General features: G+C 37.5%; 1 pseudogene; it reads left to right on the top strand.

The window, feature by feature from the left end:
- Window positions 1–452: 452 nt before the first annotated feature.
- Window positions 453–20,677, top strand: LOC118635335 (annotated as a pseudogene).
- Window positions 20,678–25,470: the final 4,793 nt, after the last annotated feature.

The raw sequence follows: 25,470 nt of genomic DNA on the forward strand, positions 1-25,470 counted from the left end.
AGGCCAGCTGGAAGATGTGGCCTGAAATTGTCCACAACTACAGAGGATTCACCCCAGAGGATATAAGCAACTCAGCATTGGATAAGGCAGTTAGGTTAGCCCGAATGCTGGAAGGAGAAGTTTTCACGGATATGGCCCGCAATGATGTGAATGAGCTGCTGGAGACACATTTGGATCCCTTAACTGACCAGGATCTGGTGGAGATGACTAAGTCTGTGAGTGAGGAGGAGGAAGAGCAACCAGAGGTTACTGGGGGTCAGGAGGAGGAAGTTGAACTTGAGCATCTCTCACAAGTCATGAGAACTATTAAGGTAGTACAAGACATGATTGGCAAATGGAACCCACGAATGATGCGTGCATTGCGGTTCTGGAATGCACTTGATGGAGTGATAGAACCCTACAAAAGCCTTCTCACGCAACTGAAAAGACAGCGCCAGCAACTGCCTATCACCATGTTCTTCAGCCATGCACCCAGATACCCACTGCCTACTCCTAGTACGTCTTCAGCAGAAAAAGATGATGATGCTCCTGCTGAAGATACTGCATTGCCTGAAGACTCTCCTATTGAGGTCCTGCCTTCAGAGGAGCAATAACCTTGCTCTTCTTTGCTGTGCAGTACATCTCTTCATCTTCATCACTTCATCATCGAACAAGTTGCACTATTTTTATAGGTTAATGGTTTATTGTGTGTAAGAGCTGCGTGTGTGTAATTTAATGTACAATAATAATATGATATTTGTAATGTCTAATATGTCTTATTTTCTCTTATTTCATCTAATATATTGGGTAGAACAAGTGTAATGGTGACTAAAGGGTGTTATTTCATGACTAGAGGGCTCCAATAATGTTTAAAAATGTCTTTAGAATGTTGTAAATAGGTTTTCCATGCTCTTACTGCAAAAATATTTGATTTATAAATAAAAATCCTACTTCGTGGAAATTCATTTATCAAGGTGGAGTCTGGAACTGATTAACAGGGATAAATGAGGGCTGACTGTATTGAATCAGCCTTGCATCCCTGGGATGAATCCCACTTGGTCATGGTAAATAATATTTTTAATGTATTGCTGCATCCAATTTGCTAATGTTTTGTTAAGGATTTTGGCATCTATGTTTGTCAAGGATATTGGGTTGTAATTTTCTTTTTTTGTAGAGTCTTTATCTTGTTTTGGAATTAAAATCATGCTTCCCTCATGAAATGAGTTTGGAAGTCTTCCTTCTTCTTGTTTTTTTTTGTTTTTTGTTTTTTTGTTTTTGGAATAGTTTGAGAAAAATGGGTGTTGGATCTTCTTTGAATGTTTGGTAAACTTCCCCATGAAGCCCCGTGGGCTTGAGCTTTAGTTTCCTGGGAGTTTCATGATTACATCTTCAATTTTCTTGGTTGTCATTGGTCTGTTCAAGTTTTCTCTCTTTCCAGTTCAATTTCGAGAGACTGTGTTTCTAGAAATTTGTCCATTTCACATAAATTGTCCAATTTGTTGGAGTATAATTTTTCATAATATTTTTTAATGATTCATTTTATTTCTGCGGTGGTGTTACTTTCCTCTTTTGTTTCTGATTTGTTTATTTGGGTCCTTTCTTTTTGTTTCTTGGTGAGTCTAGCTAAGCGTCCATCAATCTCATTTATCTTTTCAAAGAACCAGCTCTTTGTTTCATTGATCTCTGAATTGCTTCTTTTTTTGTATGTTGTTTATTTCTGCTCTGACTTTCACTATTTCTTTATTTCTACTTGCTCTGGGTTTTTCTTTTTTGTTAATTTCTAGATACTTAAGTTGTAGGGTTAGAAAGTCAATTCGAAATTTTTCCTTTTCTTTTTGACATAGGCCTGTAGTGCTATGAACTTCCCTCTCAGGATCACTGCATCCCATAGATTTTGTGTTGTGTGTTCATTTTCATTGGTTTCCAGAAAATTTTAAATTTCTTACTTGATCTACTTGGTTAACCATTCGTTGTATACTAACATGTTATTAACCTCCATGTTTTAAATGTTTTTGTTGCAATTAATTTCTTGTCATGCCATTGTGATCTGAGAAGATGTTTGATATGATTTCAATCTTCTTGAACTTGTAGACACTTAGTTTGTGTTCTAACATGTATCTTTGAGAATGACCCATGTGCACTTGAGAAAAAAATGTGAATTCTGCAGTTTTGGAATGTAATTCTTTGTAGATATCTATTAAATCCATTTTATCTAGTACATCATTTAGAGTCTCTGTTTCTTTGTTAATTTTTTGTCTAGAGCAGTGGTTCTCAACCTTTCTAATGCCACAACCTTTTAATACAGTTTGTCATGTTGAGGTGACCCCCAACCATAAAATTATTTTTGTTGCTATTTCATAACTGTAATTTTGCTAGTGTTATGTCTTAGGAGACCCCTGTGAAAGGGTCATTTGACACTTAAATGGGTCACGACCCACAGGTTGAGAACCACTGATCTAGAGGCTCTATCCAGTGTTGCCAATGGGGTGTTGACGTCCCCTGCTATGATTGTATTGTTTTTTATTTGTCCTTTGAACTCCTCCAAAAGTTTTTTAGTGTGTTTTTTTGCTCCTATGTTAGGTGCATATATCTTTCCCAAGGTTATATCCTCCTGTTAGATAGATCTTTTTAATATTATTCAGTGGCCTTCTTTGTCTCTATTTATGGCCTTCATTTTGAAGTCTATTTTTTTATCAGATATGAGTATTGCTACCCCAGCTTTTTTTTTTTTTTTTCTTTCTGGTTTTTTTTTTTTTTTTTTTTTTTTTTGGGAATATTCTTTTCCATCTCTTCACTTTCAACCTATGTGAGTCTTTTGTTGTGAGGTGGATCTCTTGTAAAATATATAGGTATCTTTTGATCATAGCATTTAGTCCACTTATGTTTAAAGTTATTATTGATGTGTACTTTTTTGCTGCCAATTTTGTTTATTGTGGTTATGTTTCTCTTCCTATTTCTTTTGCTCATCACAGAAGTCCTTTTAACATTTCTTGGGAGTGTAGGTTTGGTGCTAATATATTCCCTTAGCCTTTTTTGGGGGGGAGGGAGCTCTTTATTTCACCTTCTATTTTGAATGATAGCATGCTGGATAGAGTAGTCTTGTATTCAGATTTTTGTTTTTCATGACCTTGATTACTTCATGCCATTCCCTTCTGTCCTGTAGTGTTTCTGTTGAAAAGTCAGCTGATAGCCTTATGGGGGGGTTCCTTTGTAGGAAACCTGTTGCTTATCTCTTGCCACCTCTTTATCTTTAATTTTTGTCATTTTAATTATTGTGTGTCTTGCTATGGGGTTCTTTGGGTTCTTCTTCCTTGGGACTCTCTGTGCTTCTTGGACTTGTATGCCTTTTTTTCCTTCACCAGTATAGGGAAGTTTTTTTGTCACTATTTCTTCAAATATATTCTGTAAACCTTGCTTATATTCTTTTTCTGGCACAATTATGATGTGGCTATTTTTACATTTTATATTGACCAACAATTTTCTTAGGCTGTCTTCCTGTTTTTTAATTGTTTTTTCTTTTTGGTTTTCAGATTGGGTGATATTTTTTCACCGTTTTCTAATTCATTTATTCAGGCCTTGGCTTCCGCTACTCTGCTGGATATTCCTTCCAATGTGTTCTTTATTTCTTCCATGTTGTTATTCTTCATTCCCAATTAGGTGGTTTCAATGTTTCTATATCTTTACTCATGCTGTTGAGCTCTTTAGTCATGCTGTTGAGCTTCCCCGTGATTATTACTCTGAACTCTCCCTTTGTTATCTTGCCTTATTCTATGTCATTAATTTCTCTGCAGAATTATCTTGTTCTTTCATTTATGATTTTTTTTTGTTTGACCATTTTGGCTATTTCAGTGGGTTTTGGAGCCTGTGTTCAAGTCTACTTTTCTGTCCTTTTCTAAAATGTTCTTTTAATATGTATTTTCAAATATACATCAAACCAAAGGGTTTAATGCAATAATTTCCATACAATTATCTAGATTAAATTATGTTATGAGATGAGTTTTTTCTTCCATAATTAATATGTTGAAGTCTTAGCCCCCAGTACCTCAGAATGGGAATGTATTTGACCCCACATATGGGTAAAGTCATATGGTACTTGTTTTTCTCTGACTGACATATTTCACTTAGCATAATACTCTTTTTTTCTATCCGTGCTATTGCAAAAAATATAATTTTCACTCTTTTTTACATCCAAGTAGTATATTTTATAGCAAATCTCAGACATCATGTCATCTCACTCTCTTAACATGTTTAATATTCACTTCTTAAAAATATGGACATTTTCTTTTACAACCCCAAGACCATTGTAAAAACTAACAAAATAATCAAACACATTCTATTTATTATATAATACCCAATTCTTATTCAAATTTCCCCAAAGTTTTCTAAGTTTTTTTGTTTGTTTGTTTCTTTTTTCAGTTAGTTAGTTTGAATCAGGTTCCAAACATGTTCCACACATTGCATTTGGTTGTTACATCTATTAGTTCTCTTGTAACTTACCTTGGTATCCTTCCTCCCTTTTTATGCTTTTGATTTGCTAAAGAAATGTGATTAATTTTCCAATGGAATATTCCAAGTTTTGGATTTGTCTGATTGCTTCATTGTGTTTTTATTTAATTTGTTATTCTACCCCTCATATTTCTTATAAATGAAAAATAGCTGTAAATGCTTGGTAAGATTTACATTCAAAAGTTTTGGGAAGGGTACTACTTAGTTGATGCTGTTTACTTTATAGTACATCACACCAGGAGGTATATGTATGCCTGGTTGTTTTTAACGATACCAGGATTGATAAATGGGTTTAGGTATTCAACATCAAACTGTTTGAAAGTATTCCTCATATAGGCTTTGTGCATTTCTTATGCATTTACTCCTAGGTATATGATCTTTTTGTTGTTTTCAAAATAGAGATCTTTTCTACTATTACATCTTCTAACTGGAAACTGTTTACATATATGAAGTTTATTCAATTTTTGAAATTAGGTTTTATGTTTTATTTTTAAATTATAGTTGATGTACAATATTATATTAGTTTCAGGTGTGCAAGCCCATGATTACACATTTCCATACCTTACCCATCTTACACGACATATAGTTATTATAGCATTGTTGACTATATTCCCTATGCTGTACTTTATATCCACATGATTGTTATATAACTATTAATTTATACTTCTAAATCTCTTCACTTTTTTCACCAATCCCCCCTCAACACCTTTCCTATCTAGTAACCACCAAAATGTTCTCTGTATCTATGAGTCTGTTTCTCTTCTGCTTGTTCAGTTATTCTGTTATTTGACTCCACATATAAATAAAATCATCTGACATTTGTCTTTTCTGTTGGATTTATTTCATTAAACATAATGCTCTCTATATCCATCCATGTTGTTGCAGATGGCTAGATTTCTTTTTTTTTTTAAGGCTGAATCATATTCCATTGTATATATGCACCACTTCTTCTTTATCCATTCATCTATTGATGGACAGTTAGGTTACTTTCATATCTTGGCTATTGTAAATAATGCTAAAATAAACATATCAATGTATATGTCTTTTTGATTTTGTGTTTGGGGATTCTTTGAATGAAAAGCCAGAGTGGTTTGGGAGTTTTTGTCTTTTGTTGTAGTTTTTGTTTAAAAGTCCATTTTGTTTAATATAAGTATTGTTACCCCAGCTTTATTGTTTTGTTTTGTTTCCATTTTCATGAAATATATTTTCTCTTCCATTTACTTTCAGTCTGTGTATATCTTTACATCTAAAATGAATCTAATAGGAGGTTTCAAAAATGGTGGTAGAGTGAATGGAATCTACACAGACCATCTCCCAGGACCAAACTGGAATTAAGAAAATAAATAAATAAAGACAAATTGTCAGGAAAAAGCAACAGAAAATCAGCTTAGAGGACCATATAACCAGGGAAACTGATCTATCCTGGTAGGATTGCGAAGGTGCGAGAGAGGGGCTGGGAGACCACAGGGAGCAGTGGACTTAGCTGTGAGCAGCGCCCTCCAGATAAACTCCCAAGCAGCTCCACAGCGCAGAGCAGGGACAGATGCTAAAATAGCACAGCCACTTACCTTGGGGCCCAGCAGAGGGAGGACAGACTGGACTGAAACTGTGTGGAGACACTCGGGATTTTGAGGGCACTCAGAGCTTCTGTTGAGTTGCAGCCATGTAGGACTGTGGTCATCTTACTCCTTCCCAGGTCTATGGGGAGAGGCACTGGCCCCTCTCTAGGAGATTCAACCCCACCCAGGCCCATGAAATGCAAATTAAGGCCCCTTTACAACCAGTATCTGCCCCACACTCGAAAAATCCCCTTAGGCTGAGAACCTGAGTGAGTTGTTCTTTTAGTTATTGTTTTTTTTGTTTATTTTATTTTATTTTTGTTACACATGTATTACCTTTTTGACCCCCTTGGCACCCTCCTCCCCATCTCTCCTGCCCTGTCCCCGGCTTTGATGTCTATGTCCATTGGTTACGCATACATACATATAAGTTCTGTAGTTTATCTCTTCCCACCCTCACTGCCCACTCTTCTGAGGGTTATCAGTCAGTACCCGACTTCCATGTTTCTAGGTCTACCCTATTCCTCAGACTATTAGGTTTATTCTATTCCGTATATAAGTGAGATCATGTGGTATTTGTCTTTTCCTGCTTGGCTTATTTCACTTAGGATAATACTTTCCAGACCCCTCCATGTCGTCTGAAAGGATAAGAGATCGTTTGTTCTTAGAGCTGCATAGCACTCCATTGTGTATATGGACCGCTGCTTTTTTATCCATTCGTCTACTGAGGGACACTTGGGCTGTTTTCAGATCTTAGCTATTGTAAATAGTGCTGCTATGAACATGGGGGTACATATATTCTTCCTGATTGGTGTTTCAGGCTTCTTAGGGTATATTCCCAGCAGTGGGATCACTGGGTCAAATGGAAGTTCAATTTTTAATTTTTTGAGGTAACACCATATTGTTTTCCATAGTGGCTGCACCAGTCTGCATTCCCACCAGCAATGGACTAGAGTCCCCTTTTCTCCACACCCTCGCCAACACTTGTTGTTTGATGATATGTTGATGGCGGCCATTCTGACAGGTGTGAGGGGATACTTCATTGTTTTTTTAACTTTCATCTCTCTGATGATTAGTGATGTAGAGCATTTCTTCATATGTCCCTTGGCCATTTGTATGTCCTATTTGGAGAGGTGTCTATTCAGATCCTCTGCCCGTTTTTTAATTGGGTTCTTTGTTTTCCTATTGTTGACTTGTATGAGTACTCTATATATTTTGGAAATTAACCCCTTATCTTATGTATCATTGGAAATGATGGTCTCCCATGCAGTGGGTTGACTTTTCATTTTGATGATTATTTTTTTTGCTGTCAAGAAGCTTTTGACTTTGATGTAGTCACATGTGTTCATTTTTTTCTTTGTTTCTGTTGCCTTAGGTGATGTATCAGTGAAAATTCTGCTGCAAACAATGTCCAAAATTTTGATCCCTACATTTTCTTCTAGAATTTATATGGATTCATGGGTCACATTTAAATCTTTATCCATTTTGAGTTTATTTTGTGTACAGTGTAGGTTGCTGGTCTAGTTTAATTTTTTTTGCATGTAGCTGTCCAATTTTCACACCATTTATTAAAGAGGCTGTCTTTACTCCATTGTATGCTCTTGCCACCCTTGTCAAATATTAATTCAGCATATAGCCTTGGGTCCAATTCTAGGTTCTCTGTTCTGTTCCACTGGTCTATATGCCTGATCTTGTGCCAGTACCAGGCTGTTTTGATTACAGTGGCTTTGTAGTATAACCTGATATCTGGTAAAGTGATCCCACCTACTATGTCATTCTTTTTCAAAATTTCTATGGCTATTCGGAAACATTGTGGTTCCTTATGAACTTTTGAAGTATTTGTTCTAGTTCTGTGAAATATGTCGTTGGTATTTTGATGGGGATAGCATTGAATCCATAGATTGCTTTGAGTAGTATGGACATTTTAATGATGGTAATTCTTCCAATCCATGAAAAAGGTATGTGCTTCCACTTTTTTATATATTGCTATATATTTTTTTTTCAACGTCCTGTAGTTTTCTGCAATTAGGTCCTTTACTTCTTTAGTTAACTTTATTCCTAGGTATCTTAATTTTATTGGAATGATGGTAAATGGGACTTTTTTTTAGTTTGTCTTTCTGTGAGTTAATCATTGGTGTATACCAATGCCATTGATTTCTTGACATTAATTTTGTATACTGCTACTTTGCCAAATACATTTATTAAGTCTAGTAGATTTTTGATGGAATCCTTAGGGTTTTTTGTGTATAATATCATATCATCTGAACATAATGACAGTTTCACTTCCTCCTTTCCAATTTGGATCCCTTTTATTTTTTCTTCATGTCTGATTGCTGTGGCTATGTTAAATTAGAGTGGAAAAAGTAGACATCTTTGTCTTGTTCCTGTTCTTAAGGGAAATGATTTTAGTTCTGCCCACTGAGTATGATGTTGGCTGTAGGTCTTGCATATATGGCCCTAATTATGTCGAGATATGATCTCTCTATCTCCACATTGCTGACTGTTTTTATCAGAAATTGATGCGGGCTTTTGTAGAATACTTTTTCAGCATCTATTGATATGATCATGTGGTTTTTACTCTTCATTTTGTTTATGTGGTGTATCACATTTATTGATTTGCGAATATTGTACCAGCCTTGCATCCCTGGAATGATTCCCACTTGGTCATGGTGAATAATTTTTTTGATGTATTGCTGGATCCAATTGGCTAGTATTTTGTTCAGGATTTTGGAGGCTATGTTCATCAGAGATATTGGCCTGTAGTTTCTTTCTTTGTGGTGTCTTTTTTGGTTTTGGAATTAGAATTATGCTGGCCTCATAGAATGAGTTTGCAAGTTGTCCTTCTTCTTGAATATTTTGAAATAGTTTGAGGAGAATGGGTGTTAGTTCTTTTTTGAATGTTCAGTAAAACTCCCCCATGAAGCTATCTGGGCATGGGCTTTTTTTTTTTTTTTTTTTTTTTTTTTTTTTTTGGTGGGAGAGTCTTGATTACCTCTTCAATTTCCTTAGCAATACAATTATAGCAGGGGACTTCAACACCCCGCTGACCTCACTGGATAGATCCTATAGACAAAAAAGTAGGAAGGAAATAGAGACTCTAAATGAAGCACTAGACCAAATGGATTTATTAGATATCTACAGACAATTACTCCCCAAAACTACAGAATTCACATTATTCTCAAGTGCACATGGGACATTCTCAAAGATAGACCACATGTTAGGACACAAACTAAGTCTCTACAAATTTAAGATGATTGAAATTATATCAAGCATCTTCTCAGATCACAATGGCATGAAACTAGAAATCAATTGCAACAAGAACATGCAAAGACATTTGAACACATGGAAGCTAAATACTATGTTATTAAACAACTAATGTGTCAGGGAGGAGATCAAGGAAGAAATAAAAACTTCCTGGAATCCAATGAAAATTAACACAAAACCTAGGGATACAGCAAAAGCAGTTCTGAGAGGGAATTTCATAGCACTACAGGCCTACCTCAAGAAGCAAGAAAAATCTCTAATAGACTATCTAACCTCACAACTTAAAGAACTAGAGAGCAAACAGAAAGAAAACCACAAAGCAAGTATAAGAAAGGAAACAGTAAAGATCAGAGCAGAAATAAATGACGTGGATTTAAAAAAAAAAATTCAAAGGATCAATGAAACAAAGAGCTGGTTTTTCGAAAAAATAAACAAAATTGATTGACCCTGCACTAGACTCACTAACACTAGACTCACAAAGAAACAATGAGAGAGAACCCAAATACACAAAATTAGAAATGAAAGAGGAGAAGTAACAACTTACACCACAGAAATACAAAAGATTGTTAACATCTACTATGAACAACTATATGGCACCAAATTAGACAATCTAAGCAAAATAGACAAATTTCTAAAAACACATAGTCTTCCAAAACTGAACCGAAAAGAGATAGAAAACTTGAACAGACCAATAACAACAGAAGAAATTGAAGATATAATCAAGACTGTCCCAGTAAACAAACGCCCAGGTCCAGGTGGCAAAAAATAAAAGCATTTTTCTTAAGAACAGGAACAAGACAGGGATGTCCACTTTTGCCACTCTTATTTAACATAGTACTGGATGTCTTAGCCACAGCAATCAGACAGGAAGAAAGAATATAAGGGATCCACTTTGGAAAGGAGGAAGTGAAACTGTCATCATTCGCAGATGACATGATACTATATGTAGAAAACCCCAAACACTCCATCAAAAATTTACTAGACTTAATAAATGTATTTGGCAAAGATGCAGGATAAAAAAGTAAGATCAAGAAATCGATGGCATTCTTACATCAGTAATCATCACAGAGATACAAATTAAAACAACAATGAGGTATCACCTCACATCTGTCATACTGGCCACCATCAACAAATCATCACACAAGTGTTGGCGAGAATGTGGAGAATAGGGGACTCTAGTACACTGCTGGTGGGATTGCAGACTGGTGCAGCCACTATGGAAAACAAAATGGTGTTACCTCAAAAAATTAAATATTGTACTTCCATTTGACCCAGTGATCCCACTTCTAGGAATATACCCTAAGAAGCCTGAAACACCAATCAGAATGAATATATGTACCCCCATGTTCATAGCAGCACTATTTACAATAGCTAAGATTTGGAAAGAGCCCAAATGTCCATCAGTAGACCAATGACTAAAAAAGCTGTGCTACATATACACAATGGAGTACTAAGAAGCTGTTAGAAAGAAAGATGTCTTATACTTTCAGACGACATGGAAGGACCTGGCAAGTGTCATCCTAAGCGAAACAGAGAAAGACAAGGATCATATGATTTCACTTATTTGTGAAGTATAATGAACATAACAATCTGAGGAATTAGGTAGCCCCAAAGATGTGGAAGTGGGGTACAGACTGACTATCCCGAGAAGAGGGCATAGGGGGGCAAAGATAAACCCCAGAACTTATATGCATGTATGCATGAACAACAAGCATTGACAACAAAGCTTGGTAGAGGGTGGAAAGAAAGTGGAAGGGGGGAATAAGTGGTGGACAAGGAAAAAACATCTGTAACAAAAATAAATGAATCAATTAAATTAAAAAAATAAAATGAGTCTAATATAGACAGCAGATGTATGTGTCTCGTTTTTTTTTTAATTTTTATTTATTTTTATTTACAGATATTTCACCTTTTTTACCCCATTGGCACCCCCCTCCCCACCCCACCCCTGCCCTGTCCCTGGCTTAGTTGTTCATGTCCATTGGTCATGCATACATGCATATAAGTTCTGGGGTTTATCTCTTCCCAATCCCCCCCCATCCCCTCTTCTGAGGGATCAGTCTGTGCTCTACTGCCATGTTTCTGGGTATACCATATTCCTCAGACTGTTATGTTCATTATATTCCATATGTAAGTGAGATCATGTGGTATTTGTCTTTTTCTGCTTGGATTATTTCACTTAGGATAATACTTTCCAGGTCCCTCTATATCGTCTCAAAGGATAAGAGATCTTTCTTTCTCACTGCTGCATAGTACTCCATTGTGTATATGTACCACTGCTTTTTTATCCATTCGTCTACTGACGAACACTTGGGCTGTTTCCAGATCTTAGCTATTGTAAATAGTGCTGCTATGAACATGGGGGTACATATATTCTTTCTGATTGGTGCTTCATGCTTCTTACAGTATATTCCTAGAAGTGGGATCACTGGGTCAAATGGAAGTTCAATATTTAATTTTTTGAGGTAACACCATATTGTTTTCCATAGTGGCTGCACCAGTCTGCATTCCCACCAGCAGTGGACTAGAGTCCACTTTTCTCCACACCCTCGCCAACACTAGGTGTGAGGGGATACTTCATTATTGTTTTAATTTGCATCTCTCTGATGATTAGTGATGTTGAGCATTTCTTCATATGTCTCTTGTATGCCCTCTTTGGAGAGGTGTCTATTCAGCTCCTCTGCCCATTTTTTAATTGGGTTCTTTGTCTTCCTTTTGTTGAGTTGTATGAGCACTCTATATATATTGGAAATTAACCCCTTATCTGATACATCATTGGCAATGATGTTCTCCCATACAGTGGGTTGCCTTTCTATTTTGATGATTGTTTCTTTTGCGGTGCAGAAGATTTTTAGTTTGATGTAGTCCTATGTATTCATATTTTTCTTTCTTTCTGTTGCCTTAGATGATGTATCAGTGAAAATTCTGCTCCGTATGATGTCCGAAATTTTGTTACCTACATTTTCTTATAGAATTTTTATGGATTCATGAGTCACATTTAAGTCTTTTATCCATTTTGAGTTTATTTTTGTGTATGGTGTAAGCTGATGGTCTAGTTTCATTTTTTTGCATGTAGCTGTCCAATTTTCCCAACACCATTTATTAATGAGGCTGTCTTTAGTCCACTGTATACTCTTGCCACCTTTGTCAAATATTAATTGAGCATATTGCCTTGGGTCCATTTCTGGGATTTCAGTTCTGTTCCACTGGTCTATATGCCTGTTCTTGTGCCAGTACCAGGCTGTTTTGGTTACCTTCGCTTTGTAGTATAACCTGATATTTGGAATTGTGATCCCACCTACTTTGTCCTTCTTTTTCAAGATTGCTGTGGCTATTCGGGGTCTTTTTTGGTTCCATATAAACTTTTGAAGTATTTGTTCCTGTTGTATGAAATATGTCGTTGGTATTTTCATGGGGATTGCACTGAATCTATAGATTGCTTTGGGTAGTATGGACATTTTAATGATGTTAATTCTTCCATCCATGAACAGGGTATGTGCTTCACTTTTTTATATCTTCCTCTATTTCTTTTTTCAATGACCTGTAGTTTTCTGCAAATAGGTGCTTTACTTCTATGGTTAAGTTTATTCCTAGGTATCTTAAATTTTTGTTGGCGTGATTGTAAATGGGAATGTTTTTTCAGTTTCTCTTTCTGTGAGTTCATCATTGGTGTACAAGAATGCTGTCAATGTCTTGGCGTTAATTTTGTATCCTGCTGCTTTGCCAAATCATTTATTAAGTCTAGTAGATTTTTGATGGAGTCTTTAGGGTTTTCTATGTACAATATCATGTCATCTGCAAATAATGACAGTTTCACTTCCTCCTTTCCAATTTGGATCCCTTTTATTTTTTCTTCATGTCTGATTGCTGTTGCTAAGACTTCCAATACAATGTTAAATAAGAGTGGCAAAAGTGGACATCCCTTTGTTCCTGTTCTTAATGGAAATGTTTTTAGTTTCTGTCCAGTGAGTATGATGTTAGCTGTAGGTCTTTCATATATGGCCTTTATTATGTCGAGATATGATCCCTCTAATCCCACATTGCTGAGCCTTTTTATCAGCAATGGATGCTGGCTTTTGTCAAATGCTTTTTCAGCATCTATTGATATGATCATGTGGTTTGTATTCTTCATCTTATTTATGTGGTGTATCACATTTATTGATTTGCGAATATTGTACCAGCCTTGCATCCCTGGAATGAATCCCACTTGGTCATGGTGAATAAGTTTTTTGATGTATTTCTGGATCCGATTTGTTAATATTTTGTTCTGGATTTTGGCGTCTATGTTCATCAGGGATATTGGCCTGTAGTTTTCTTTCTTTGTAGTGTCTTTTTCTGGTTTTGGAATTAGAATTATGCTGGCTTCATAAAATGACTTTGGAAGTCTTCCTTCTTCTTGAATTTTTTGAAATAGTTTGAGCAGAATGGGTGTTAGTTCTTTTTTGAATGTTCGGTAAAACTCCCCCGTGAAACCATCTGGGCCTGAGCTTTTGTTTGCTGGGAGAGTCTTGATTATCTCTTCAATTTCTTTAGTTGTTATTGGTCTGTTCAAGTTTTGTATCTCTTCCCGGTCCAGTTTTGGGAGACTGTGTGTTTGTAGAAATTTGTCCATTTCGCTTAGATTTTCGAATTTGTTGCCATATAGTTGTTCATAGTAGTTGTTAACAATATTTTGTATTTCCGTGGTGTTGGTTGTTACTTGTCCTCTTTCATTTCTTATTTTGCGTATTTGGATTCCCTCTCTTTGTTTCTTAGCGAGTCCAGCTAAGGGTCCATCAATCTTGTTTATCTTTTTGAAAAACCAGCTCTTTGTTTCATTGATCCTTTGAATTGTTTTTTTTTTTTTTTTGGTCTCTATGTCATTTATTTCTGCTCTAATCTTTACTATTTGCATCCTTCTACTTGCTTTGGGGTTTTCTTTTTGTTTGCTTTCTAATTCTTTAAGGTTAGACAGTCAATTAGAAATTTTTCTTGTTTCTTGAGGTAGGCCTGTAGTGCTATGAACTTCCCTCTCAGAACTGCTTTCGCTGCATCCCATAGATTTTGTGTTGTTGTGTGTTCATTTTCATTGGTTTCCAGGAAGTTTTAATTTTTTCCTTGATGTCCTCGGTGACCTACTTATTGTTTAATAACATGCAATTTAGCCTCCATGTGTTGAAAATTCTTTGCATGTTCTTCTTGCAATTGATTTCTAATTTCATGCCATTGTGATCTGAGAAGATGCTTGATATGATTTCAATCTTCTTGAACTTGTAGAGGTTTAGTTGTGTCCTATCATGTGGTCTATCTTTGAGAATGTCCCATGTGCACTTGAGAATGTGTAGTCTGTAGTTTTGGGTGTAATTCTCTGTAGATATCTATTAAATCCATTTTGTCTAGTGCTTCATTTAGAGTCTCTGTTTCCTTGCTAATTTTTTTGCCTAGAGGATCTATCCAGTGCTGTCAACGGGGTGTTGAAGTCCCCTGCTATGATTGTATTGTTGTCGATTTCTCCTTGGAAGTCCTCCAGCTGATTTTTAATATAGTTTGGTGCTCCTGTATTTGGTGCATATATGTTTATCAAGGTTATATCTTCCTGTTGGATAGATCCTTTCAATATTATGTAGTTGCCGTCTTTGTCTCTACTTATGGTCTTCATTTTGAAATCTATTTTATCAGATATGAGAATTGCTACCCCAGCTTTTTTTTTGCTTTCCATTTGCTTGGAAAGTTTTTTTCCATCCCTTCACTTTCGACCTATGTGAGTCTTGTTGTGAGGTGGGTCTCTTGTAAATAACATATAGATGAGTCTTGCTTTCTTATCCAATCAGCTACTCTGTGTCTTTTTATGGGAGCATTCAATCCATTTACATTTAAGGTGATTATTGATATGTACTTATTTATTGCAATTTTTTTTTAGTTTGGTTCTATTTTTCTTTCCATTTCTACTGCTAATTACAGCAGTCCTTTTAACATTTCTTGCAATGCTAGTTTGGTGCTAATGTATTCCCTTAGCTTTTTTTTTTTTTGTCTGGGAATCTCTTTATTTCACCTTCTATTTTGAATGATAGCCTTGCTGGGTAGAGTAGTCTTAGATTCAGATTCTTGTTTTTCATGACCTTGATTACTTCATGCCATTCCCTTCTGGCCTGTAGTGTTTCTTGTGAGAAGTCAGCTGAGAGCCTTATGGGTTTTCCTTTGTAGGTAACCTGTTGCTTATCTCTTGCTGCTTTTAGGATTCTCTCTTTGTCTTTAATTTGTGGCATTTTAATTACTATGTGTCTTGGTGTGGGCCTGTTTGGGTTCTTCTTACCTGGGGTTCTCTGTGCTTCTTGAACTTGAATGCCTTCTTCCTTCACCAAATTAGGGAAGTTTTCTCTCACTATTTTTTTGAATATATTCTCTATCCCTTGCTCCTTTTCTTCTTCTTCGGGGACTCCTATGATGCAAATATTATTACGTTTCCAGTTGTCCCATAGTTCTCTTAAGCTGTCTTCCTGTTTTTTAATCGTTTTTTCCTTTTGGTTTTCTGATTGGTTGATTTTTTCTACCCTGTCTTCTAATTCACTGATCCGGTCCTCAGTTTCCTCTACTCTTCTTTTTAAACCTTCCAATGTGTTTTTCATTTCTAATATGTCATTGTTTATCTCTTTTGATGGTCTTTAATTTCCAATTGGCTTATTTTCAGTGTCTCTATGTCCTTACTCATGCTGTTCAGCTTCCTCAATATCATGTCTTTGAATTCTAGCTCTGTTAACATGCCTAATTGCACCACATTGATCTCATCTTCGGTGGAGGTGTCTTGCTCTTTCATTTGGCTTCTGTTTCTGTGTTTCACCATTTTGGCTATCACTGTGGGCTTTGGAGCCTGTCAAGTTCTCCCTGTGGGTGTTGCTGTTCTGCTGTTTGTGGCTCCCTCTCCTGTGTTTAGATGAGCGAGGGAGGACCCATGTTAAACACTACTGTCAAGTCTTCCTCTCCTGTTTAAAGTTGCCAGCCCAGGAAAGGTTTTTGCCTGGAGGCTAGCAGTGCAGGTTACTTGATGATATTTGGGTTGTCAGTTGATTGAAAAACTTCCTCAAACGCTCAGCACAAGGGGATTTCCCAAGGGTGGGGCAGATGCTGGTTGTTAATGAGCCTCAATTAACACTCCAATGGCCCACAGGGTGGGGTTGGATCTCCAAGGGAGGGGCTGCTGCCTCTCCTCAGAGCCCTGTGAAGGAGCAATGTTGCCACCGTCCTGCATGGCTCACTCAGCCAAAGCTCTGAGCGCCCTCCAAACCCCGAGTGTCCCGACATAGTTCCAGTCCAGTCTGCCCTCCCTCTGCCTGATCCCAAGGTGAGTGTCTGTGGCTGTTTTTGCCTCTGTCCCGGCTCTGTGCTGTGGGGCCGCTTGGGAGAGTAACCTGAGGGCGCCGCTCCCAGCTAAGGCCATTGCCGAGCTGCTGACCGTGGGCTCCCAGTCCCCGTCTCACGCCCTCACAAGCCTACCATGATCGAGTCAGTGTCCCTGGTTATATGGTCCTCGCAAGCTGCTTTTCGGTTGCTTTTTCCCATCAATTTGTCTGTGTTATAGTTGTAATTCCAGTTTGGTTCTGGTAGACGGTCTGTGTAGCTTCCGTTCACTCTGCCGCCATTTTTCTGGATCTTTGTTTTGTTATCTATTTAGTTATTGTATGTCTTTGACTGAAATATTTAATCCATTTTCATTTAAAATAATTGTTGAATGGACAACAAAGCTGGGGACAGGGCAGGGAGAGAGGGGTAGGGAGGAATCAGTGGGGGGAAAATAAGAAACATGTGTAACAAAAATAATTTAAATAATTAAAAAATAAAATAAAATAATTGTCAATAAATATGTTTATTGTTATTTTATTATTCACATATTTTCTTTAAAAAGATTTTTTCTATATTGATTTTAGTGAGAGAAGAAGGGAGTGGGAGAGAGAGATAGAAACATAGATGAGAAAGAATATTAATTGGCTGCCTCCTGCATGCCCCCTACTAGGGGTTCTGTCCACAACCTGGACATTTGACCTGACCAAGAATTGAACTCAGGACCTCTTGATGCATGGGTCGACACTCAACCACTGAGCCACACCGGCTAGGCTCTTTTTCTTCATAGAGAAGACCCTTTAGTGTTTTTGTAATACTGCTGTGGTAGTGATGAACTCTTAGTTTTTTATTGTCTGGGAAGTTCTTTTTTGTTGTTGTTGTTGTTGTTGTTAATCCTCACCTGAGGATATTTTTTCCATTAATTTTTAGAAAGAGTGAAGGGAAGAAGGGACCAAGAGGGAGAGAGAAACATTGATGTGAGAGAGACACATCAATTGATTGCATTCCACGCATGCCCCAAACAGGGCCAGTGGTAGAATCTGCATCCCAGGTATATGCCTGAGCTGAGTACTTCAAGTGTGCCCCCTATAGAAGCTATGGCACTGTCCTGCTGTAGTTGATGCTTGATTGCTGTGGGCACATCATTGGGAGGGTTTGACACTCAGGCTGATTATTTGTGAGGACTGGCTTTGACCACAACAAAAGTGCTGCTGTGCAGAGGCCAACCCCATGGAACAGGACTCCTTTCAGCGTGTTTTTTGTTGCCCACTGAATCTTTCCCTTCAATGTGTCGCTTGTGAAAGTGGTTGGGTTTTCATCCAACATGGTCTGAAGCTGACCACCAGGTGCACTGCCTCTGGGGCCTCCCAGGAGGTGCAAGTTCAGTCATCACCTGTGCCTTGCCTGGGGCTAACCTGCAAAAGCCATACAGAGTGATCTTCAGATGGCTGCTTCTTGTGTGGGGCTTGATGTGCCTGGGAAAGGCCAAGTGGCTAATCAAAGCTGGATGCAGCTAGTGTCAGACCTGGGACCAGTTAGAAAGGAATATGCCATACACAGTGGCCATGTGCTACTTGTTTAAGAGGTTTTAGGAAAGTCCAAAGCATGAGCCAAGAGAGGCCATTTTTATGGAAAAGCCACTGAAAAGGCTTGGGTGGGCCTGCCATTTGGGTGGCACAGGGTCTCAGGGAATCATCAGGGCAGAGTAAACAGTGTTAGCCAGGTAGATGGAGATTTAGATATAGCACCCACCTGCTGGTTCTGTGGTGGTGGGCTCAGCATAGATTCAATGGCTTCTGCTAGCACTTCTGTCTAGTAAAAACTGCTTCTCCAGCCCTGGTCCTAAAGCCAGACAATTTAATTCCTCCCATTATGTTCCTGGCATCTTTCGTGTTACTGCTCCAACACTTGCTATTCATTGAATTATTGATGATAGCCATTCCTGACATGTGTGAGGTTATATCTCAATGTGTTTTAATTTGCATTTCTTTGATGATTAGTGACCTTGAGAATCTTTTCATATGTCTATAGGCCATCTGTATGTCCTCTTTAGAGACATGTCTAATTAAGTCCTTTGCCCATTTTAATTGGATTATTTATTTGTTTTTTAGTGTTGAGTTGTATAAGTTTTTAAATAAATTTTGGATATTAACCCATTATCAGATGTATCATTGGTGAATATATTTTTCTATTCAGTAGATTATCTTTTCATTTTGTTGATGATTACCTTTGCTGTGCAAAAACATTTTTTGATTTAAGTAGTCCCATTTGTTTATTTTTTATTTTGTTTCCCTTTTCCAAGGAGATATATTAGAAACAATATTATTAAAAGAAATCCAACATTTTTTTTTTATCTATGTTTTCTTCCAGGATTTTTATGGTATCAAGTCTTACATTTAAGTCTTTAATTCATTTTGAGTTTATTCTTGTATATGGTATAAAAATTTGTTCTAGTTTTTTTTTATTTTTTTGCAAGTATCTGTCCAGTTTTTCCAACACCATTTATTGAATAGACTGTCTTTACCCCATTATATATTCTTGCCTCTTTTGTCAAAATTAATTGATCATGTAGACATAAGTTTATTTCTGTGATTTTCATTCTGTTCCATTGATCTATATATATCTGTTTTTATGCCAGTACCATGCTGCTTTGATTACTATGGCCTTGTAGTATAAATTGATATCAGGTAGCATGATACCTCCAACTTTGTTTTTCTTTCTCAAGATTGCTTTGGCTATTTAGAGTCTTCTGTGGCTCCATATATAATTTTGGATTATTTGTTCTAGTTCTGTAAAATACACCACTGGTATTTTCACAGGAATGACACTTAATCTATAGGTTGCTTTGGGTAGTATGGACTTTTAACAATGTTAATTCTTCCTATCCATGAGCATGGTGTATACATCCATTTATTTGTATCTTCTTCCATTTCTTTCTTCAGTGTCTTATAATCTTCAAGTACAGGTCTTTTACCTCCTTGGTTCAGTTCATTCCTAGGTATTTTATTTTTCTCATCCAATTTTAAATGGGATTGTTTTCTTAGTTTCCTTTTCTGATAGTTCTTTACTGGTGTATAAATATACAACTGATTCCTAGACATTTACTTTGTAATGTGCTACTTTACTGAATTTATTTATCTTGATAACATACTGAACTTTCTTAAATGTTTGTCTTATTTCTTCATTTTATTCTTGGTTTTCAGGTATAAAACAGTTTTATTATTTATGAATAGAATTTTTTTATTGTTGAAAGTATTACAGATGTTACCCCCTTCTCCCCCCTATTGACCCCCTCCTCCCTGCTCTCACCCTCCTCCTGCTTTCCCCAAACTGTGTCCATTGGTTGTGCATATATGCATATAAATTCTTTGGTTTATCCTTTCCCAAACTCCCCTACCCCACTTCCCTCTGAGGTTTGTCCGTCTGTTCCCTACTTCCATGTCTCTGGATCTATTTTGATTGACAAGCAAGCCTGTCCTCTTTCTGAAGCCGTATACCAACTATGCCCCAAGTGTTGGCCATCCTCATGCCCACTTATAATCGCAACCAGCTCTAGGAGCTCAAATGGTGCAGTAATAGGCAAGCACTGTTGCACTGTCCTGGAGGCTATGTCTGCTCACTACATGGCCAGCTATGCCCTGTGCCTAGACATGATGGCCAAGGATATGCAGGATGATTACAAGAAAAAGGGCTGCCCTGGATTCTAGCTAAGCGCTTTTGGCAAAAGAAAAGATCCCTGAACCTCACAACCTGAAGCTCTGGTTCAAGGTCAATGGTGAACTCAGACAGGAGGATGAGACATCCTCCATGATATCCTATATCATATCCTATATCCTCCATATCCTATATCATCAGCTACATTTATAACATAATGACCTTGGAGAATGAGATATCTCCAAAACACCAAACGGATTTGGACCCATTAAAAAAATGATATCGAGGCTGGCATACCCAGAGTCATCAATATGAGATTTAAGGTGAAAAGCACTCTACTATCTAAAGAGTTTCAAGAACAAAGGGAACAAGACAGAGCAAACAAACATTATTTAATGTGACCATCCTTTAATAATAAACCTTTTTTTTAATGATTTATTTGGATTGCTATGCATCAGTTCAAGGTATATGGACCCTCCAAGGAAAACATAATCTAGAAATACTGGGCCAGAAATAGAAACAAGGAACAATGTCATCTAGGAAACAACCAGAATAAAGTATCTGGACTCTTCCAAAGAGAAGAAGGTATCAAACCAAATGCTCAGAAAACATACTTTACTTTCTTAAAACTGGACTAGTAAAGACTTTTCAGTGGGTTATTCTGGGATCAATAGTTCAAGACTTAAAATTTGCAAGTAGATTTGAAAAGCATGTTTCAATCCAGTGATTCCTAAAACTTGTTGATCATGATATGCACTTGAAGATATTTATAAAAATAAACATTTTAAAATCATATATCCATAAAATATGTTAAATAATAGTGGGAATAGTAAGCATATTTTTTCTTCTCCAAACTTTAGCAGGAATGCTTCCAGTGTTTCTCTATGAAGTACAACACTGGTTTTTGAAGTAGACATTTTAAATAGTACATTTAAATCTGATTGGGCAAGAAGCCCAAAATACCAGTCTTTGTCTATATTGAACGAACTTATTCTATGACACTAAATAAATAAGCTGGTAAAATTTGACCAATGAGATGCTGTCCTCTGATGGACAAGAGTAAATACCTTTCCTAATATTTTGATAGCTCACATCACAACATTTTGATATTCTTCACAACTCCAAGTGGAGAGTTACCTGTGAGGATAGTGGAAAAACCAGTAGCTCTGATGACCCAAAATTTTATTTTAAAACTTACCATCAATGTGACCTGAGGAAGGTCACTTCAGCTTCCTGTGCCTCAGTTTTCTAACCTATAAAGTGACTGTTCTAATTCATAGAGTTGTGTGAGAAATAAAACATTTGGACACATGGCCCTGGCTGGGTAACTCAGTTGGTTAGAGCATTGTCCCAATACACCAAGGTTGAGGGTTCAATCTCCTGTCAGGGCACACATAAGAAGCAACCAATGAACGCATATGTAAGTGGAATAAGTTAAACAACAAATAAAAGTCTCTCTCTCTCTCTCTCTCTCTCTCTCTCTCTCTCTCTCACTCTCAAATCAATAAATACAAATTTTTTAGAAATTTAGAAACTTCCAGTCAAGATGGCAGTGTAGGTTAATGCGGTTTCACCTTTTCCCACAACCACATAAAAATTACAACTAAAGTAGAGAACAACCATCATTCAGAGCTTCCTGAAATCAAACTAAATGAAAGTCCTACATCTATGAAAATAAAGAAGCAGCCACATCCAGACTGGTAGGAGGGGCAGAGATGCGGATGAGCTGCCCGCTCCTCCCCCACACCCACATGTGGCAGATAAAAATCAGGAGGGATACCTTGGCTGTGAAGGTCCTCCCTGAGGAGTGAGGGGTTCCTATCCGACACCAGGTGCCCAGCGCACAGTTCCAGTGCCAGGAAGAGAAGTCCCCATCATTTCTGGTTGGAAAAAACAGTGGAAACTGAGGCTGAGGGAGGCTGGGGCTTAAAGAGCCCCAGGCAATTCCTCTTAAAGGGCCAGTGCACAGAATTACTTGGACTCCCACCCTCCAGGCTCCAGCATGGGGAAGACAGCCTGAAAGGCACCAGAGACATATGGGGAAGAACTGAGTTGTTTGGCATCAGGGCGAGGACTTGAGAGACAGATTTGTCCTGGAGAGACATGCTGGTGGAGGCCAGTGTTCCTATGGTGAGCCCTTCTCTCACAGGGCTGGCAAAGGCCAGCCATATCTGAGATTCTGGCAACTTGGTTCACACTGTGTACCCCACCCTGGTGATTCTCTGAGGCCCTGACCCACCCAACTTTCATGCCCATCCAAGCTGTTTCCAGTGGCTTTACTATAGGATTGGCCTGTTTTGGCTTCTGCTTCAGATTTTCTTAAATTGTGTAAAACAAGCAGAATCTGGTGACATTGAGCCACATACCTCTCTCTAAGTGGCCACAGGCTTGGCACTAGAAGCAGCCAGCCTCAGTTCACAGCCTAGCTTCACCTGAGAACCTTCAAGCCCAGCACAAGAAGCAGTCATAAGCAGATTACTTTGTAGCTTATGCCTGGTGGCCCTGCATAGAACACAGGCAAAGGCTGACCTTGCCCCAGAGCTAGCAACCCAGTGGAGAGCTTCAGACCATGCCATAGCACCACCACACAACCACCTCCACAAGTGACACACTCAAGGAATGGACTTGGGGTACCAGAGCACCACTGAAGTAAGTCTTGCTCTGTGTAGTGGGCCCTTGCACAGCTGATCATTCAAGGTAGACAGAGGTCAGTGGTTAGTGGGCACAGCCAGTCCTTGCAACTGATCAGCCTGAGTAAAACCCTCCCACTGATGTGCCAACAACAATCAAGACTTAATTACAGCAGAAGGGTATAAAGTCCACAGGAGGGGTGCACCTCGAGGGCCCAGCTGGGTGATTATGAAGGCTGTGCCACTGGACCCCACAAGACACCTACTATAACAGGCCACCCTAGGAAGCCTATGAGACATAGCAACTCTACCTAATACATAGAAACAAAAACAGGGAAGTAGCCAAAATGAGGAGACAAAGAAACATGTCCCAAACGAAAGAACAGAACAAAACTTCAGGAAAAGAATGAAAGAAAATGGAGATAAGCAATTTAACAGATGCAGAGTTCAAAACACTGCTTATAAGAATGCTCAGTGAACTTAGTGAGGACCTCAAGAGCATAATAAATGACCAGTCATAAATGAAGAAAGGACTAACTGAAATAAAGAATAATTTACAGGGAATCAATAGTAGAATAGGTGAAGACAAAAAGCAAACCACTGATTTGGAATATAAGAAAGCAAAAAACACCCAATCAGAACAGACAAAAAAAAAAAAAAGAATCCAAAAAAATGAGGATAGTGTAAGGAGCATCTAGGACAACTTCAAGCATACCAAATTCACATCTTGAGGGTGCCATAAGGAGAAGAGAAAGAACAAAAACTGAAAACCTATTTGAAACAATAATGACAGAAAACTTCCATAACTTGGTGAAGGAAACAGACATACAAGTCCAGGAAGCAGAGTCCCAAACAAGATGAACCCAAAGAGGTCCACACCAAGATGCCTCATCATCAAAATGCAAAAGGTTAAAGAAAAAGAGAGAAACTTAAAAGCAGCAAGAGAAAAGCAGTTAGTTACCTACAATGGAGCTCCTATAAGGCTGTCAGCCAACTTCTCAAAAAAAAAACTTTGCAGGCCAGGAGGGAGTTGCAAGAAATATTTAAAGTGATGAAAAGCAAGAACCTACAACCAAGATCACATTATCCTGCAAAGCTATCATTTAGAATTGATGAACATATACAGATTTCTCCAGACAAGAAAGAGCTAAAGGAATTCATCACTGCCAGACCAGTATTATATGAAATATTGATGGGTCTTCTTAAAGAAGAAAAAGATTTAAAAATGTGAACAATGAAATGGCAATAAATACATATCTACCAACAATCAAATCTATAAACAAAATGAGCAAGCAGAACAGAAACAGACTCATAGGTACAGAGAACTTTTTGTTGGTTGGCAGATGAGAGGTGAATTGGGTGAAAAAGATGAAGGGATTAAGAAGTACAAATTGGTTGTTATACTGATGAAACTCAAAGGGAAGGGGAGAGATGGGGTGTGAAGAGCGAAACCAAAGAACTTATATGTACATATGCATAACCAATGGACACAGACAGTAGTGTGGGGAAAGCAGGAGGGGGTGGGATTGGGGTGGAGGAAGTCAAGGGGGTAAAAAAGGAACATCTGTAATATATTCAGCAATAAAGATAAGTTTTAAAAAATTGGACATGTGAAATCATATATTTCAGTGGCTGGCACACAGTAGGCACTCAATAAATGTTTGTTCAATAGATGAATATTAATAAAATAAATATGAATACATCACTTTTTGCTGAAGTTGAAAGTGGTAAATAAAGAATGAGTTGTCTTTTTTTCTCTCTCTTTTTGCACCTTGACTTTAATCCTTCAGCTATTACTGGAAAAATGTTACTAATAGACTATGACCCAAAACAGGACATTGTCCTAAGGAAAATTTCATGCTCTAGTTTAAAGTAAAAATCCAAATTTGAGATCACCCTTGGAAAAATTAGCCTGGTCAATCTGTCTTCATTTAGCGTCCACACATTCGGAGGTGCTGGGGGAGAACCTGTCAGGAGGCCAGAATAGGAGCAAAAGGAGATTGGGAAATGGATTCCAGGATTTGTGTGCTAGGATAGAAATAGAAGAGTATATGCTATTTAGCTTTTACTATTATCACTTAAAAATAAATAGAATAAACCTAAACCAAAAATAAAAAGCACCACATAACTGTTTTTTCCTAAGATCCAAAAAGTATCACTCTATGGCATGCCTTGAAAGATAGAATTTAAGAATTTGACCAAAATTATGGCCCCAGTTCCTGGAATTTCATAATTGGTGCCTTATTTCTTTAGGTTTAAACACTGTTCTTTTTCAGGGATCCCTTGTTTGTTTTTTATTTTTTTAACCTAGCTTTGTTGAGATATAACTGACACATAACTTTATTAAGTTTAAGTTTTACAACATAATAATTTAATACACATATATATTGTGAAATGCTTACCTCAACAGTGTTAGTTAACAACTCCATTATCTCACATGGTTACCATTTTTTTTGTATGATGAGAACATTAAAATCTATTTTACCAATTTTCAAGTATATAATACAGTGTTGTTAACTATAAACACCACACTGTACACTAGATCCCCAGAATTTATTGATCTT

The sequence above is a fragment of the Molossus molossus genome, unplaced genomic scaffold, assembly GCF_014108415.1.
Source record: "Molossus molossus isolate mMolMol1 unplaced genomic scaffold, mMolMol1.p scaffold_m16_p_2, whole genome shotgun sequence".
In the NCBI taxonomy this organism is placed as follows: domain Eukaryota; kingdom Metazoa; phylum Chordata; class Mammalia; order Chiroptera; family Molossidae; genus Molossus; species Molossus molossus.